Below are 12063 nucleotides of genomic sequence, written 5' to 3' on the forward strand. Positions count from 1 at the left end.
CTCAGAGGCAGCAGTGGTTTAGGAGTTATATATCCTTGTACAGCCTTGACCCTGACAAAATACATCAGCAGTGCTTCAGGGTCAGTCTTTCCCCTCCTGTCATTGACAAGCTGATTGCTTTGCCAGAGTCTCCAGGGATTCTTTGCTCTACTCCATAAGAGCACACCTAGGGGAGACACCAGTGAGGAAAGACAGTTAAGACCATTGAAGAAGACACAAGGATACCTGGATAGGAACTCAGTTTTTGGAGGCAACCATATTTTTTGAGACTTGAAATATTTTTTTTACTTCCCATAGGGATGAAAATTTGGAATACATCTAGGACTCCTTCATACATAAACACATGTGCTCTAGAACAGCAGTTCTGTGGTTAGGACTAGTATTTCTGGCATGAAGGAAAGCTGCTTTCAGGACCCTGTTTTGGATTCATGACAGCATAGGTGAAAAACGCAAACCACTTGGCTCCTATCTGTTTTGACTAAGAAATTCCCTATCCTATATGCAAGAAATTCACCCAAGGAGAACTGAGTAGAGATCAATCCTTTCCCACAATGCAGTAATGGTTTCAATAAACCAGCATCTTCTGCAGGCAAATTGTTTCCTTGAAGACTTCCAGCCAGTCAAGTAGCAACCAGTGTGGTTTCTGCTGAAGACATAAGCCTGGAAGCAACCCACCCAACAGAGGTTCTGCTTAGGAACATCTTGTCTCCCCTAAGTAGGGCCACTGCAACACGGTGTAAAAGAAGAAAATAAAGCTTCATAAAATTTGCCCTGTCAACTCAGGACTCGGTCACTTTCTCCTACTCCAGTAGCTTGCATTGTTAAACAGAGGGAAGGAGGTATGGTGGGAAAACCTTACGCTCTCCTTTCATGTTTACTTTATTCATTCCTTAGTCTGGGACAGTAAAAATGTTGCTGATATCCAAAGGAGCATGTGCATGTGTGTGTGTGTGTGGCAAAAGCTTTGGAGCCTGGGCTGACGTGATGTGGTCAATTTTACTCACAGGGGCAGGCAGCATCTTTTTCTTCTGTAGCTCTAAGGAGTAGTAAACCTGTCTCTACAAGGAATTCAAAGCAAACACAGTAATACCACAGATGTATGCCATAGTTTGCCTTGCTGATTTAAGACACTTCCTATGAAACGGCTTGAAAGAATCTCCAAAGGTACAGTCTTCTTAAACTGTGTTCTCCAGAAAGAATGTTTTTCTACTTCTAAACACAGCATTTTTTTGTGTGCAGTACAGGATTACCCTATATAGGTCACTGACACTCCATGGAAACCTAGATAAATAGCTCTATTCCCACACTAAATTTTGTTGGCTTCTCTTCCTTTATTACTAAGAATATTTCAACTGGAACAACATATTTGTGCCTTTGAGGTTCTCTGCTCCTGCTGCCACTTCCCCACCTGGAGCTATAATCCTACGCTTGTCACAAACCCAGCCACTGCTTCAGAACTTATTGCAGCTACAATCTGCAGATTATAGCAACTTCTAATAGGGGATAAGCAGCAGGGAAAGGTGAGTTTAAGCTGCAAAGAACCTGCTGGTTCAAAGGGCCCTATTATTAATATTTATTATTTTTAAGCATTCAATGAGTGCTGTAGAAGATAAAAGAATGAATTGAAAGCAAGAACCAAGGAACCAAGTTTATACAAGATAAGAAAATGTGAAAGCTTAAAGAATAAGTGCAGTGTCTGGAGAGGAGGGGAGCCAAAGAAAGAGTAGTAACAGCAATGGGGGAAAAAAGCCACACCTTTTACCAGCACAATGCTCCTAGCATTAATAAGTATGAAGAGAATTAAATAATTCTTCAGTGTCTAATCAGAACTGCTGTCCATAGGGGACCTTCTGAGTATTATTACAAGGCATTGGCATATGTTTAAAGAATGGAACTTTGATCATAAAAAGCAAGTGTGTGGAGGAGAGGGGGGCTGGAAAAACAGCAAAAGGAAATGCAACTGGTGTTAGGGAAAAAAACAGCCCTGGACAGGTGCTTTAAAAAGCTCCAAATAAATCCACAAAATTTAGATTTTGTGTAATGGGTTAGAATTAGGCATAATTCTCGCTCATGTCCCTCCATTACAGGCAAATTTCTCCTCTTTCCCACAAACCCTTTGTGCCTGTTGTCAAAGGTCTCCCAGTTGATACTTCTCTTCCCCAACAAAGATGCAAGCTCATGGCTTACACCATTTTAAACCTTCACACTTTCAAACAACAACCCACAACGCTTCACAGCTCCAATGCACTTTAGCAAGATTAGCTAACAAGAACGTTCATCATGCCCACATGCTGAGAGTACTATCTTCATTTTCACAGCTGGTGAAACAGATGCTCAGAAAAGCAACGCAACTTTCCCACAGCTAAGGAGTGTCTACAGCAGGCTGATGTTAGGAATGCTGGCATTCACCCACCTCAGTTCTGAGCGGTAAAATCCGTGATAGCGCTTGGGAGTGAGAGTCCAACCCCCCTCCCAAAGCCCTCTGTTCCCCAAGGCTAGTGCAGAGCTTCAAAGCACTTCCCAAAGCGCATCATATTACAGAAATACTGTAAGAAATCCACTACAAACTCGAACTTGGAACTATCTGCAGCAGCATTAGCAAAGAAAATTAATGTTTTTAAACTAACTCCGACTCTTCTCCTGCCAAACCTTCCCCACTGCAGTATCAAAATATGAACACATAAAATGCAAAGCCTGAAATCTTCTGCTCCCTTCAGCACAGTGAGAAGATAGAATAAGGCTTCCAAGAGACTGGCTGGATTAAGTAGATTTTTTTCTTTTGTTTCGTGTCTTTGTTTTTTCTTGTTTAATCGCATCAGAATGCTGTTCCTGACTGATGTTTCCCTTAACATTTAAAAGAAGAAAAACAGTTCTTTATTAACAAAGCATCACTGTAAGCTGAAATCCTTATCAGTTTTGGAGTTTTTTTTCAATCCTATGAACCCAGAGTGATTTGTCACATCAGCAAGGTATTACATTGTCAATTCTCAGACTGCCAAAGCAAAGAGATTTTTTTGGTGCTTCCAGCATTGTGCCTCAAGCACTTTGAGAATTATCTCTCAGTTTTTCCTGTAACTTATTCTGAAAAACAGCTTGGTATAACTCTAGAAGATGCCTGTTACATGCCATATTCCCATCGGAAGGAAAAGTTTTGTTGATTAACACATAATAAGCACCTCATCCTAAGCTGCCTTGAGAATCCCCTCTGACACTAACAGAAAAAAAGGGCAGTCAGCAGTTCAAAAATACATCACATCTAAAGTTCACCCTTCTCAATGACATTCTGAGACATTCAATCTTTTATTTGCCATTATTTCTCATACGTGTCCACGTTGTATGCACCACATAATTATCACCATTAAGCTCCATCAATTTTTATCATCATGACTAACATTAAAACACATTCTGGTTTCAAATTACTACAGAAATAAATACATCAACAACAGTGACAGTGACTCCCATTCCAAAATCTACTGAATTTCCATTCAGTGGAAATCCCATTGTCTCATTTATACTGGCAACAGATTTTGAGGACTTCATATGAAAGATGCCCACAGGTCCCAAAGACTTCCATGGGAAACAGGTTCTCAGCAGGCCTGAGAAAGCAGTCCAGTACAGGCACAAGATCCCTCTGTACAAGAAGATCTGGTTTATTTTCACTCCACAAGAAAATGAGATGTGCCATCAAGTAAGCCAAGAACAAACTCTATCATTGCTTTCCCAGCATAGAGTGTTCCAGTTCAGTGCCCTGTGAGGTCCATGTCTCAGGAGCAGGCAAACTGCCAGTCAGTTCATTTGGGCCATTTTTCCTGAAGAAGTGTAGACACCATAATTTAGTGCAATATTTATTAGTCTAGAACTCTCTCCTCATAGACTGTCTTACACTGAGCTTTCTGTAAGGAGTAAATATAGTAACTGTTTCCATAATAGTGTTAAAATACCCCAACAGATTAAATTCAACAGATGAAACAGGACCATAAATACGTACGTCTAACAACATGACCAAAATCACCCTTCTTCAAACTGGGCATTGGGCCATAAAAAGAAAGCTGCTAGCATTACAATTTCAGTGTTGAGCCTTAGGAGCAGCACAGAGCTGCAGAAACAGTCAGTACAGTAATCATGCACAATATACATAACCCGAGCTGCAGCCAGGGCCTCTAACTGAGCCCCTGCCAAGCTGTGCCACTGACCTACAGTCAACAAGTCACCCTACAGTCCCATACCCCATTCCAGTCCTCTGTCTTGTGGGCTTTCCAGACATCCGGGATGGCATAACATGTATTTAAAGCTGTTTACAGCTCAAGTAAGGAGTCTGAGAAAATATAAGAGCTGTTATTAACTCTGCTGCACTACACAACTTTTCACATTAGCAGTTTGGTTTAGTTCCACTTCCTTGGAATCAACAACCACTCTAAAGTATTTTCCTGACAGTAACACCACAGCAACAGGAGTAAGGAGGGTACCGGTTATATGGCTTCCAGAAGAGTAATCAGGGCAAACTCGAGATCACACTAGGCACCACAGATGACCAAACAAAGTCCTTCTCTAACGCAGCCATGCACCAACTAAATGAGGGCAAGAAAAGCAGGAACAGAGATGAACTAAACACAGTCAACCAGAAGCTGTGCTACTAAGCAAACTCAGACCTAAACCCTAATTCACATAATAATGCAGGATTTTGATAACTAAATAATATCAAGCACATAGATGAGATTCAGCTTCAGCACTACTTATTTCATCAAAAGCATCCTCTCTGCCTGCCTGAAGCAATAGACTGGTCTAAAAACATCTGAACTCCATTTGAGTTTAAAAATTGACTCTTCTACAGTGATTTTTAATTTATTTCTCAAGAAACAGTAAACTTCCATTTTAGACCAGGTTTATTTAGTAAATACATAGCAAAGGGAAGATCCTGATAGCAATAAATAAATAAATAAATAAATAAAGCCTAAAACACAACAATCCCCAGAGACTTATCAGTCATTGGAGTTCTTGTGGGAAGGACTACACAGTCAGAAAGACTCCTGTGCAGAAAAAAGATCCTTTCTAAAAACCCGTGACAGTCAGAACCCCACTTCCAACACCTCTGAGGACAATGACAAGATACTGGTTATGGCTTTCTTTAAAATTAATTTGGTGGGGATAAACTGACAACACATGACTACTCTCAATTGTCATGCAATATTTGCTGCATATCAGTCCACCCAAAAAGAGGCATTCAGATTAGGCACGTGGTCATCCAGAGCTTCCTGTATCAAGACACCTGCAGAGGCAATTCAAATCCAAAACACCCCACTCATACACAACTCACCAGGATGGTGAGACCAGCTGCCTCTAGCTCTGAGGAAGACCAATGAAGGGCAGCCCATTGGTAAAGAACAGAAGGTGGCAGAGGTGCACAAGCAAATCCCATTGTAAGAGAAAAACATCTTTATCGTAGCTTGTTTCTTTAAATTTTATCTGTGCAAAAATAAATAAAAACATGCTGACAAACTGAAACCTGACAAACTGGTTTAGCAGATGGTGTGGTTAACAGAAAAAGATCAACTGCCTTCCTATAGCCACTTCTTTCAGTCTCAGAAAATTTACACTACATTAGCCCATGGCAGATCTTTATCAATGCAGAAATGATAAACAGCAAAGCAGCTGTTAAATGCTCCAGGACAAGAGATTGGATGGGGAGAAGACCCATGGACTGTTTGGTGGGCACTGAATTCACCCGGATCCCCTGAAACTCCCAGGGGATGGGTTAACTCATTCACCAGTTTGGAAGCTCAAGACTGAAAGAACAGTGAAAAGAAAATAAGAAATATAGGTGTAGGGGAAGGAATGGACACAAAAGGAATGCTGAACTGTGCAGTCATGAGCTAAGGTAGGACCAGCCGCAACCTGGCTGCCATATCAGTTACCAGTGAGGCAGCAGTGACCATCGGAAAGCTAAGCTCTGGCCATCTGGAATATATCCTCAAATGAAACACAATTAAAGTCCAGTCATCTTCCCAGTGCTGAGAAGTGGATAGTATGAAGGGAAGGGACAACACAGAACATTAAACTTTTAGAAGGAATAAGAAGCATGGGAAAGAATGGGGTTGTCTGTACTGATTTTTCTGTGCAACTATTTTCTTCCTTCATTTGCCACTTCCAATTAAAATTAATAATTATTTCCAGGAAAAAAAAAAAAAGAAGAAAAGGAAGAAACAGCTTAAAAGAGAAAGAGCACTTTCAGATCTGAAACAGCTAATTTCTATGCATCTTGAGGGAGATGCCCTCTCATGCAAATACACTGCTTGGTTTTGAGTCATTATTTTAAAATGACAACTAAAAACCACCCCTTCCCAAAACAAGTTACTTTTCAACTCTCACTGCACCACTTGTGGGGTTTTTCCCTGCATAAAAACAAGAAAAATGGGTCCATTTTATTGATGTCAGGTTAAATTAAACAAACAAACAAACCATACTGAAATTAGTCAAAAATTCTTGAGAAAGTAAAAACAGAGATTATCTCACAACAGTCTTCCCAGAAAAGGACTGCTTCAGCAGCCTCACAGGGTTAGCAAGGAGTATAGATGTCCATCTATTTTAATTATAACTCCCAAACAGACCTCAGACCTACTACCACCTCATGCAATGACTCATCTTCAAGATGTTAAGAACTATGCACTACCTCAGGAAACTCTCTAAATACAACCTGGACCACCATCTGCTTTTTTTAGATACCTTAGGCCCCTTAGGCCTCAGTTTTGTAGCATCTGAACTTTTCTTTTCAAGTCCTTCCTCTCCTCTAAGACCTACAGGCCCATAAATCCAGTAGCTTCTGTCCCCAGAGCAGTTGTGCCTGTTTTCCGGCAGCCTGGTGAGAACAGACAGGACTCAAGATAATTAAATAAAAACACAGGAACTTCATTATTTATTTTAAAGGAAAATGTGTTTTCTAGGAAGAAAGTCCTTTAGTTGGGCAAATCTGTAAGCTGTTTATCAGCTTAAACTCATTATCTGTCCATATGGTCTTAGCACTGTGGTTTAAAAAAAATGGGCATGCACTAGCTGATGAAATGTCATCTGCCCTTATGCCAGAAACTTCTATTTTTTTCATTGACGTCAAATTAGGATCCTTGCCACGAGTGAAGGGCTACCATAAGCACAGTCATAATATTTTAATTATGAAATGATCTTGCAGAAGGCAGTAAGGAAGGCAGGGGCAATGCAAGAAAACCCATTCACAAAAAATACAAAGTCACTTCATTCACATTTTGCCTCTGTTCTAATTCTTTTTGTTTGGGGAGGTGGGGTGGAAAGAGAGCAACCCAACTTTAAAAAAAAATGGCAAGGCAATGAGATGCTAAAGCCAATAAACACACATCAAAGCATGAGATGGCTCTGCTTCAGCTGCCTACAGTATTCAACCTGGGATAGATTAAGGCAAGACAAAAGGTGCTATGAGAGAAAATACTACCCCTACAGCAGTGCAGACCACCTTCCTCACTTACTCAGCCCGAATAGTGAGACCCCAGCCAGTTCTGCTGCACTGAAAGAGGCAAGGGCATGAGATAGGCCTAGCTTTGCAAAAACCCAAATATTTCCCCCATCATCTGCTGTTGTGATTTGAAGCCCTTCCCACTCCCCCGCTGAGTCGCTGCAGAGAAGCAGGAGCTGGGTTTATTGATTCTGTGAGTCACAATTAGCCGTGGGACACACGACCAAAGGTTTAGCACAGGACATTAAACCTGACTGAGCTGTCAACTCGGTTATTCCAAGGAGAGAGAAACAAATTGAAGTCACAGTAACAGATGTTTCTCATGTTTTATGAACTGCAATATTATTACTAGTTACAGACACAGTTTCTGCCTTTTAAAACAGACCTGCAACGCTGTGCGTGTGAAATTATTTGAAATAACACACAGACAGCTTGGCAAAGGACTTTCAGATAGCATTTTCGTACTCGCACAATGATTCCCGTTTCCCTTTCGCCCAGCCCCACCCTGAGAAGTATAATACATGTTAAAGCAGCCAAAAATGAGATCACGCCAGGATAGAGTACTTCGTTGCCATCATCTGCGGCGAGGATGCAAACACTCTATTCCCTCTCCTCTTTTGTGAGAAACACACTCAGCCTCTTCTTGGCTTCCACTGTGAGGAAATTAAGTTGTTGGGATCGTTCTGAGTTTTAAGGGAGCCTGGAAACTGAAGACTGGTGTTCTTCCCAGGATGCCGTATCCTTACACCTCAGGGGCAATAAAGGGATTTCCCCATAATTTACAAAGGAAATCTGAAACACCCCGTGAGCGCAAACCACCCCCAAGCCCATCCTGCTCCTCCGTGTCGAGGAGCGAGCGGAGGGGCGGCCGGCGAGAAAGCACAGCGAGAAAGCCCTCTCGTGGAAAGCACCAGCATCACCCACCCGAGCCCTCCGCTGGAGCCGCCCCAGCCCCGGCCCCGGCCCCGGCCCCGGCCTGGCCCCGGCCCCGGCCCCGGCCCGGCCCCGGCCCCGGCCCGGCAAGCCGCGGCTGCCCGGGGCGCCGCTGACCCCCGGCTCCCACCGCGGCCCCGTTCTCCGCGGGCTCTGCCATCCGCCCCTCCCGCAAGCAGTAACTCCCCGTTCACCTGCGCGTCTTACAGGGTTAAACACCCAGCGCGGGGAGCCGAGCGATTTGTGGCCCTGGTCTGCCTTGCAGAAAGGGTGGAAATTTTGTGTGGATTTTGCTGGCAGTCTGCAACATCTCAGAGAAGTTAAGGCTCTTCCTTTCTCCTCACCCCGCTACACTTGAATTCGTGGCAACTGTATCACATGGTATTTTAGCTTGCGCCAACAAAAGCTGTACCTCGGCCACAACAAATACAGAAACATTAACTGCCTTCCAAGGAGGGTGAAACATTCGAATCATTTTAACATACTATAAAAATACTTCAGTGAAAGCAGATGATAAAGAAGCTCATCTGTACATTATGCTACACAGTCGAACTGGAAAGATTCCCCCCAAACTATGAAAAAAATAAAGAATGTATCAGTTTCTCCAAGTGACATCCCTACCCTACCACTTGCTCCGTTTTTATACTTCTGTGACAGAACAACTACTGCTCCTTACAAAAACCACTGAATATCAAAATAAGCATTTTGCTGGTAGAATCCATCAAACACTTGCATACATCCTGTTGAATTAAGACAACTCTTTAACAACTCCAACTTTTTACCCACTAGCAAAAGTCCAAGGCGAGCCGAGGGTCAGAATTAGCATATACCCTGTCAGGCACACAACCATCTCCAGCACACTTCTGCCCAACCAGCTTTGGTGGCCACTGGCGAGTCAGTGAATTATGTGCCTAGAGTCTATTAACTGTGTCCAAATTTGCTCTTATTATAGAAATAAAAACACTAATCAGGCCGAGCTTACTAATTGCTGAGAGAAGTGCTAGAGAAAAAAAAAAAATTATCGAACATACTTCACAGAAAACCACCCAAGTACAACACACAAGAAAATGGTATTTACTCAGTCACTATAACCTTTAAATACAAAAGTTACGATGAAACTTGAAGTGCTCAGTTCAGCTTACAAAATCCCCATGTGGTACCTCGCTAACACGTTGCTGCAGCTACAAATCTCTATTAAAGAGCGGGCATTGACCCAGGGTAGCGGGATGGAAGATCAGCAAAGTGTGAAAGAGAAAATTCCTCCTAGCCCGGGCTGAAGTAAAAAACACGGGTAACTGTCCCACCTTCCTCATCCGAATTTCAGGGGTGGTGGCACACCCCAACACGCGACAGACGCAGTGCAGGGCGCTCTGGGCACAGCCTCCCGGCTCCTCCGCTCGTCTTCACCGTAAGAGGGATCCCGGCGGGAGGGGTGTCGGCCGGATGCAAAGGAATACAGAATTACCGAGGACAGGCTCTGAGGCTCCCGAAGACGCTCCCGAGGCCCGACCCCGGAGAGGTGCTACCAGCGGGGCGAGTTCAGCTGGCTGGGGCAGCCGGAGCGCCCTCCTCCAGCTCCCGTGCCGGCTTCTCAGCCCCACAAACTTGCACGCCCAGCACCCCGGGGAGTCACGGCGCTCCCGCACACCCTCCCCTCCCCGAGGGAACAGCGCAGCGGCGGGGTGGGCGAGCAGCCGCCCGTGATGTCCCTGCCGGCACCCCCGAGCGTCCCGGGGCAGCGGCAGGGCGCTGGGTGCCGAGCCGGAGCGGCACCGCCGGCCGCGGAAGGGCTGCGCGCCCAGCCGGGCAGCGAGAGGGGAGCCCCGCCCGTTACCTGGCGGCTCCCGCGGCGGCTCCCGCGGCGGCGGCTCCCGGGCACGGACCGGGCGGACCGAGCGGCGGCGGCTCCCGGCAGCGCTGGGTTCCCACTGCCGTGCGCGCCCCGTGCCCCGCAGCCGCGGAGCGCCGGAGCCGCCAGCGCAGCCGGCTCCACCTCCCGGCCGTGCCCCCTCCTCCGCCCCCGCCCGGCCCGGCCCGGCTCGGCCCGGCCCCGGCCCCCCGGCCCCTCCGCCTGGGCGCGCCTCTGCCCGCGCTCCGCTGCTCCCGCCTCGCTGCCCGTGCCTCTCGTCTGCCTTCTCCTTCGCCAGAAAACTTCCCGGGTGCCCTCGGCAGGAGCCGCCAGGGGCAGCCCGGGGTGACTCGTCTCTCCCGTACCGTGCCTCGGCCGTTCGGGGTGCGGGAATTGCAGCCCAGCAAGGGCGGCCCAGGGGCAGCTCAGCCTGGGACCCGAGAGCAGCCCTGAGCCCGCTGAGCTCCCCAGCAGGCGCCGGTGGGAAGGAGAGCTGCCCACTCCTCGTCTGCAGGGTGACCCCGGTAACGCCCAATGGGCTTCTGATGCAACGGGGGGATCCTTGGGATACAAAAGGAGGAGACCAGGGAAGTGGGAGAGAGGTCACTAGTTGACCGGTACCTCAGTGAGAGCTGCTGAAGTGCCTTCGAACATCTGATGGAGAAACTTCAAAGGATGATACTGAGGAACTGGGAAGCCTTTCCAAAATGCATACCAAACCAAAGGAAGAGCCCACGTTTGCGACATGGGAAAAGCCAAGGATATAAAGCTTGTGCCATTGTGTGGAGTGTGCGTACCAGTAACTTCTGAGCCTGTTTAAAAATTTCAATAGCATTTGACAGCTACAAATTCCATAGAAACAGATAACTGTCTAGAAGAGGTCATCTTTTTTACTGTTCTTGCACATAGAGTGACTGTATTTCAAGTCCAACAGCATCTGACAAGGGAATCTACAAGGGGGTTCATTTCAATTACCCCTAGTCAAACTACTCTTCACTGTTCCTAATACTTAGAAAGTCCTTACTGGGTTGGAGCAAAAGAAACTGAGAGAGAAAAAAGAGTGCAGAAGTAACCCTGTTACTCACAGTAACAATCAATAGCACAGGATTAGTAAACTGGACTTTAGTAAATTGGACATTATGTCCTTATATAACAACAGAGAGATCAATCCTACAAGGGCCAGATCATGCAAGTGATACACAGATGTGTCCTGGTGCTGATAAGAAGTTCTGCTTATTTCATGATGCTTTGCAAGACAGGGGATGCAGATTTGGACCCTCAAAGCTTAGTAGAAGAACAAGAGACAAGAACAGTAATGTCTAAAAGTGCAAAGCAAAGGAAAAATATATGTGCCAGCATCTCTGTATAATCTCTGCTAATGCCCCATATATCTGGTAATGAACAGTTACAAGGCTCCCCAGGTGCAGATATTTGTTGGCGGTGGATTTCTTTTATTTCCTGATGTGAAATAAAAATAGGGAGATACACATAGAATTTAACAGTTATGGTCCCAAATGTATTTCTGTGTAATAGCAAAACTAGATTACACAACCAGACTGTATTTGAAGCGTATGTTTTGTTATAGTCTATTGCTTAAGACAGGCAATCATTTCAGGGTCTGATATTTTCTTGTAATGTTCGGGCCCGTGTTTTTCCATTTCTGTTTTGCTATTCATTTATTTGTGTCACACAGCATGATCCTAGCTCTGCTTGGTCTTTGTGGCAGAGTAGGGGATTTCCATTTCTTTATTAGACACAGTTTGACACGAGGTAATAGCCTTGTTCCTTATTTGATTCCTTTGCA

At 45.2% G+C, this 12063-nt stretch overlaps 1 protein-coding gene across 4 annotated transcripts in view; it reads right to left on the reverse strand.

The window, feature by feature from the left end:
• Positions 1 to 12063, reverse strand: part of TSPAN18 (tetraspanin 18) — a 189067-nt gene that overhangs the window by 111902 nt on the left and 65102 nt on the right. Inside the window, exon 1 of one of the 4 annotated variants that reach the window (XM_068193701.1) lies at positions 10245 to 10400. The exons of 2 other annotated variants lie outside the window; for them this stretch is intronic. The gene's annotated coding sequence lies outside the window, so the exon portion shown is untranslated. Of the gene's footprint in view, positions 1 to 9714; positions 9974 to 10244; positions 10401 to 12063 lie in introns of those variants that run through there. One more of the 4 variants, XM_068193702.1, reaches the window with a different exon arrangement.

This window comes from Anomalospiza imberbis, chromosome 6 (genome assembly GCF_031753505.1).
Source record: "Anomalospiza imberbis isolate Cuckoo-Finch-1a 21T00152 chromosome 6, ASM3175350v1, whole genome shotgun sequence".
In the NCBI taxonomy this organism is placed as follows: Eukaryota; Metazoa; Chordata; class Aves; order Passeriformes; family Viduidae; genus Anomalospiza; species Anomalospiza imberbis.